At 46.3% G+C, this 6,088-nt stretch overlaps 1 pseudogene; it reads right to left on the reverse strand.

Moving 5' to 3' along the window:
- Positions 1-2,563: 2,563 nt before the first annotated feature.
- Positions 2,564-2,741, reverse strand: LOC116895112 (annotated as a pseudogene).
- Positions 2,742-6,088: the final 3,347 nt, after the last annotated feature.

The following is a 6,088-nucleotide window of genomic DNA, read 5'->3' on the forward strand; positions in this document are numbered from 1 at the left end:
TTTGGTTTCTCCCGTTCCTCTTCTAGCAGCTTTATTTGGTCCTTTTCACAACAGGGCATTCAGTCACTCTGCATTTCCCAGATCCACAGCAATGGCAGGACTTGGGGAGACTTTGGGTCTGATCTCAACTCAAGCAACTTATGGAGTCTCCGCCTCCCAAGGCTGCCACCCAGCTCTGCTTACCCTTTCTGCTCCTGACTTTCTGCTGGTCCCCGACCCTGCCTGAAAAGGATCTTCCTATGTGAGAGGGAGCCAGCCACTTCCTCCACTCCACAGACCTATAATCTCTGGCCTTCTCTGGATCTCAAATACTTGACTCCCGCCTTTACTGTTTATGGACTGTAACCTCTGGCCTTCCCTGGACCTAGGCTATACCACTTTCTCTCTTCCTTGCATCTAGACCTTGCAGCTCCTGCTCTTTGTTGGTTCTAGATTGTAGGCCCTTGGGCCTTCTCTGCTTCTAGAGGTTTGTGGGTTCTCTGATTCTAGACCTTCTACTCCCTGGTTCTAAAGCCTACAATCCATGGCCTTTTCCTGGCTCTCTGTCTCCATTGTTTCTCATCTTTTTCTGTTTCTAGAGTGTGAGGCCTGTGAGCTTCATTGGCTCTAGACTGTACCACCAGTGGTCTCCTCTAGTTTGAGGTGCTCCTGACCTCTGGCCTTCCCTTGTTTTAGACACTGTGGCCTCTGACCTCCATGGTTCGAAACTGTGTTGTTCCTGCCTTCTCTGAGTCTAGACTGTGCAGCCTCTGACCTTCTCTGGTTCTAGCCTGCACATTCTCCAGTCTTTTACCTGACTCTAGACTGTATGCCTTATGACCCTGCTGTGGTTTTAGACCATGCCACTTTTCTGGTCTTTTCTCTGATTCTAGACACAGGCCCTCTGATCTTCTGTGGTTCTAGACCAGTGGTTCTCAACCTTCCTAATGCTGCAATCCTTTAATACAGTTCCTCATGTTGTGGTGACCCCTGACTCTAAAATTATTTCGTTGCTACTTCATAACTGTAATTTTGCCTCTGATATGAATCATAATGTAAAGACCTGATACACAAGATATCTGATATATGATCCCCAAAGTGGTCACAGCCCACAGATTGAGAACTGCTGTTCTAGACTGTACAGCCTATGACCTTCTTTGATTCTATGTTATCTGGCCTTTGATCTTCATTGGTTCCAAACTATATGACCACTAGCCTTCCTTGGCATTTCCTGGTTCTAAACTGTGCTATCATTGACTCCCCCTGGTTCTAGACTGTGTTATCTTTTACTTCCCTGGGGTTCTAGACTATGCTATCATTGACACACACACACACACACCCCTTCTAGACAGCATCATCTCCAACATGGTCTGCTACAGACCTCAATTTCCTCAAACTCCTCTAATTCCACACCTCATCATCTTTAGTTCTTTCTTGGGCTGAATCTCACAACTCCCAATCCTGCTATTTTAAAGTGGGGTTTGAATTACATAATCTTTAAGGCTCTCTGGATCTAAAGTCTACAACCACCAAGAATCCTTTGGCTTTAAGACTTATTCTGTAATTTCCTCTGGTTTTAGTCCTCTTCTAAAAAAAATCCTCTGGTTCTCATGCCCTCTGCTCCCTGTCATTGAAGATCATTGGTGTGTGTAGTAGCGAGGATTAAACCCAAGGCCTTGCACATGCTAGGCAAGCACTCTACCACTGGGCTGTGTTCCCAGTCCTTTATTATGTCTTATTTTGAGACAGAATCTTTATTGATTGCACAGACTAATCTTGAACTCAAGTCTGTAAACCTAGGCAGGCCTTGAACTCATGATCCTCCCGCCTCAGTCTCCCAAGAAACTGGGAATTACAAGTCTTTGAGACTGACCCCAGCTAATCTTATAATTGATGATTTCCTCGTGTTTCTGGATCCCCCAACTCCAAGCTTCTTATTAGTTCTAGTCTTCCTGATCCAGACCTCATTTCTGGATAATTTTTGTTCCAAACCACATGATGTCAATTTTATTGTTATTCAGGTCTCTTCATTCAAGAATTCAAGAATTGCTTTCCCCCAATAAGGAGGGGTAAGGCAATGTTTGAACTTGGATCTGGCCCTTCTGGAGCCAGATACTATGTGCCCATTCTCTTGGGCTCCAGATTTCATTATCTTCAATCATTACCTATGTTTTAGTTTATGCAAACTCTAGGCCTTGCAACTTCTAGGATCCTCTGTTCTCAGACGACCTGGTGATCTGCCTGTTACTGAGCTTCATACATCAAGGTGGTGCACATCTTTGATCCCAGCACTTAGGAGGCAAAAACAGGCAAATCTTTAAGTTTGAGGCCAGCCGATCTGTAGAACAAGTTCCAGAACTCAAACTCACTGACCATAAATTTGCTATGTAGTCAAATGACCCTGAACCAGTGATACCCCTTCACCCACCTCCCAATTGCTGGGATTACAGACATACCCCGTTTCATGTGGTGTTGGGGATTGAACCCAGAGCCTACTGCATGCTAGGCAAATACTCTACCAACTGAGATACACCCAGCCTCTATAAATGTCTTCTGCTTCTAGACCTTAGCCCATGAGTTCCTTTGATTCTAGACCTCACAATTGCCAAGTCTACTTTACTTCAGATCTTATGACTCAAAGTACCCTTAATCTAGACCACGGCTTGAAAATATCAGCTAATATCTTGCCTTATCTATTTCTCTAATTCTAAACCTTAGAATCCCAACTACACTTGATCTTAGCCAAAAGGCCTAGAAGCGATCTCAATTCCTTCTAATTCTAGATTTTAAGATCCTAAAATTCCTGTGGATTCTAGAACTTCATTTGGTGGCTCTTTTTTTTTTTCCAGGGAGGGGCTGGGTCTCATGCAGCTCTGACTGGCCTCCAACTCACCATGTAGCCAGAGATGACCTTGAACTTGTCACCTCTACCCTTCACCTCTCAAACTCTGCGATTGCAAATGTTCAAATGCTCACTTTGTGTGGTGTCAGGGATGAACCCCAGCTTTGTGCATGACAAGCCAACACTCTGCCAACTGAGACACACCCTCTGTCCTAGACTTTGTTTATGTCTGTCCCTCTGAGTCCCTGGGGTTCAAAGCCACATAGTTTCCAATTGCCTCTGGCTTCTGGTCCTACTTCCTTAGGCTGTAGAATGCAGCCTTCAAATGTTTCTTGTTATAGAATCTAGAACTCATCATGTAGATTTCCTTGATTCAGGATCTCACACCCGGGGCTGGGGATTTAGCTCAGTGGTAGAGCGCTTGCCTAACAAACGCAAGGCCCTGGGTTCGGTCCCCAGCTCCGAAAAATAGAAAAAAGAAAAAAGATCTCACACCCCTCGACTGCCTGGGTCCAAATCTAGTCCTTCTTGTTCCATCTGGGCTTCCCAGCCCTCCCTGAACTTGTCTCAGTTCTTAATCTTCAAGTCTTCTCATCCCAGATGCTCTGCTCATGAAGTTCATGCTCTCCTGTCTCACCCTAGAACCTCTCTCACACCCCACCCCAAGCTTCCAGGCATGCATTTAACCTTAACTCTACTCCAGGTATCTAGGGACCTGGGGCTCCTTCTTCCTTCCTAGGGGCTCCATAACCCAGCCGCACACAGGCACACGCACAGCGCTATCTGCATATCTTGGGGTGGGGAAAGAGGGCAGGACCCCTCAGCTGTCTCCCACCAGCCATGCGTCTTCCTAACCCCCAGCTCCCCTTCTACGATGGTGCTACTCCGGGTCTTCCACAGGAAAAGGCCCCCGTCTCTACCTTATTCACCCCTCTTTGGAAGGCAATACTCAATTTGTCTTGTCAAGAGGTGGCTTGTTCAGGTGCTACAGAGGAAAGGGCCTGAATCCTCTCTCCCCTCATGGATGTTATAGGCCCTTAATGGGAAGAATTGTCCTGGGCTAGGGGAGAGGGAAGGACCTGGCCCAGCTGTGCTTAGCTCAGAAACCCACAAATGTCTCCAAAACTACCATAAAGACCTCGCCTTGGTAGGCACCAGAGAGACCTGTGTTGACTCATCTGTGGGGTTGCTTTGGAGGTTGTGGGTACACTGTGTAGCTGGGATTCCTTGTTTGTTTATGGAGAATGAGACAGAGCCTATTATAGCCCAGGCTAGCCTAAAACTCACTTTGAAGCCAAGGATGACCTTTAACTTTGATCAGCCTGCCTCTACCTCTTAAGTACTGGTATAACAGGGGTGTAGCACTACATTTGGCTTCCATAATACTTTGTGATGCTGTGTGTGTGCGCGCCCGCGTGCACGCATGCGTGCGTGCGTGGGCTAATGTTGCTAATTTGGGTAAGCATGGTGGGAACGTTGATTCCTTCTGCATGTCATCATGCATTGTTAGTATCTGGATTTTCTTTCTGTGATTGCTTGTGTGACAACATTGTGATTTTTATTTCATTTCATTTGTTCTGTGTGCATGAGTTTGGGTGTAAGTGCATGCTATATGTGGGCACATTAAAGGACAGCTTGCAGGACTTGATTTTTGCCTTCCACCATGAGGGTCCTGAGTATCAAACTCTCAAGCCTTCAGGTTTGGAGACAGCATCTTCACTTGCTGATGCTTCTCCGCAGCCCGTGGAGTTTGGAGTTTGTCTGTTTAATGCAGGATCTGATATATCCACGGTGATTGTTAACTCACTGTGTAGCCAAGAACTTCTATCCTCCTGATCTCTATCTTCCGAGTGCTGGGATGACACCTGCTTCCTCATAACTGTTTTATTCGGTCCTGGGGACCCAGGAGCCTGTGCATGCTAATCGCTCTAACGATTGACCTGCGTCTCCAGCCACGAGTGAGCACAGTGCACTGCCCCCCAATGATTTCTTTTTTAATGTCTGTGTGATATTGCATATGTGTGTGGGACAGTTTAGCACAGTAATCCCAGGAAGGGGAAGGGAGAGAGAGAGAGAGAGAGAGAGAGAGAGAGAGAGAGAGAGAGAGAGGCTGAGACTGTGTGGGAGATTGATTCTGCAGATTCCCGTGTAGGAGGGTGTATCTGTTCTGTTTCGTCTCCGTGCGTGTCACTCTTGTATCCCTCTCCCGTGTCCCACACAGGAGCCCAAGCAAGAAAAGCACTTTCAAGTTGTTGCACGTGCGGTGCCTTCTGCTTTAAATGTCTTTCCTGAGGGTGTGCCTTGGTTTATAACTTTATAAACCAAGCATGTATGAAGGCTTGAGTTCTATCCCCGGTGCCACATAAGGCAGGGCTCTGTGGCACAGACCTGTAATGCCAGCACTTCTTAGCTGAAGGTAGTACACGGCAATCCTCGACTATACGCTGAGTTAAGGCCAGCAGAGGCTATATAGGACCTGTCCAAATAATAAACAAACAAACAAACAAGCAAACCCTAATACTTCAGCTCTCAGGAGTAACAGTCCATCAGGAAGTCATGCTTGCCTCCCTCCCCCAGGTTTGTCAAGGTCTTCCTCAGCTCCCTGAAAGTCCCTCATTCCAGCTTTACTCACTTGATTGAACTCAGGCTACCTGTAAAGTATTCTACATGGAGAGTCCTTCTGTTAAATCTCTCAGTTAAACACTGTAACTCATATGAAATTCTGGTTAGGTTAGGTTAGGTTAGGTTAGGTTTTTTAGGCTGGGAAAAGTGGGAGAGAGAGAGGGAGAGAGAGATCAAGACAGCATCTTACTCTATAACCCAGGCTGGCCTGGAACTCACTCTGTGGCTCATGCTGGCCTGAAACTCATGATAAATCTTCCTCCTCAGCCTCTCAAGTGCTAGGATTGCAAGGGCGAGCCAGCGATCCAGGTTTCTCTTAAGCCTCCTCTGCATTTATAGGCAGGCACTATTACTATCTCCTCTTTACAGAGGAAATAATAGGATGATGGCTTACCCAAGGTCATGTAGCTTCAGGAACAATCCAAGCTGGATTCAAATTTATTAGAGCAGATACTGCCTCAAAAAAAAAATCAAAAGAAAATTCACTTCCTACATGGTCCCACTGGCACTGACAGGTGTAGTCAAATAGGAATCGTGCCTGGAATTCAGATTCAGATTCTGGTGAGATTTTTCGGGAGTATGCTGAGTCCTGTGGACACACGTAAGACAGACATGGACACCAACATCTATTTCCAGAGTGATTGC

Source organism: Rattus rattus, chromosome 2 (assembly GCF_011064425.1).
Source record: "Rattus rattus isolate New Zealand chromosome 2, Rrattus_CSIRO_v1, whole genome shotgun sequence".
NCBI classification, from domain to species: domain Eukaryota; kingdom Metazoa; phylum Chordata; class Mammalia; order Rodentia; family Muridae; genus Rattus; species Rattus rattus.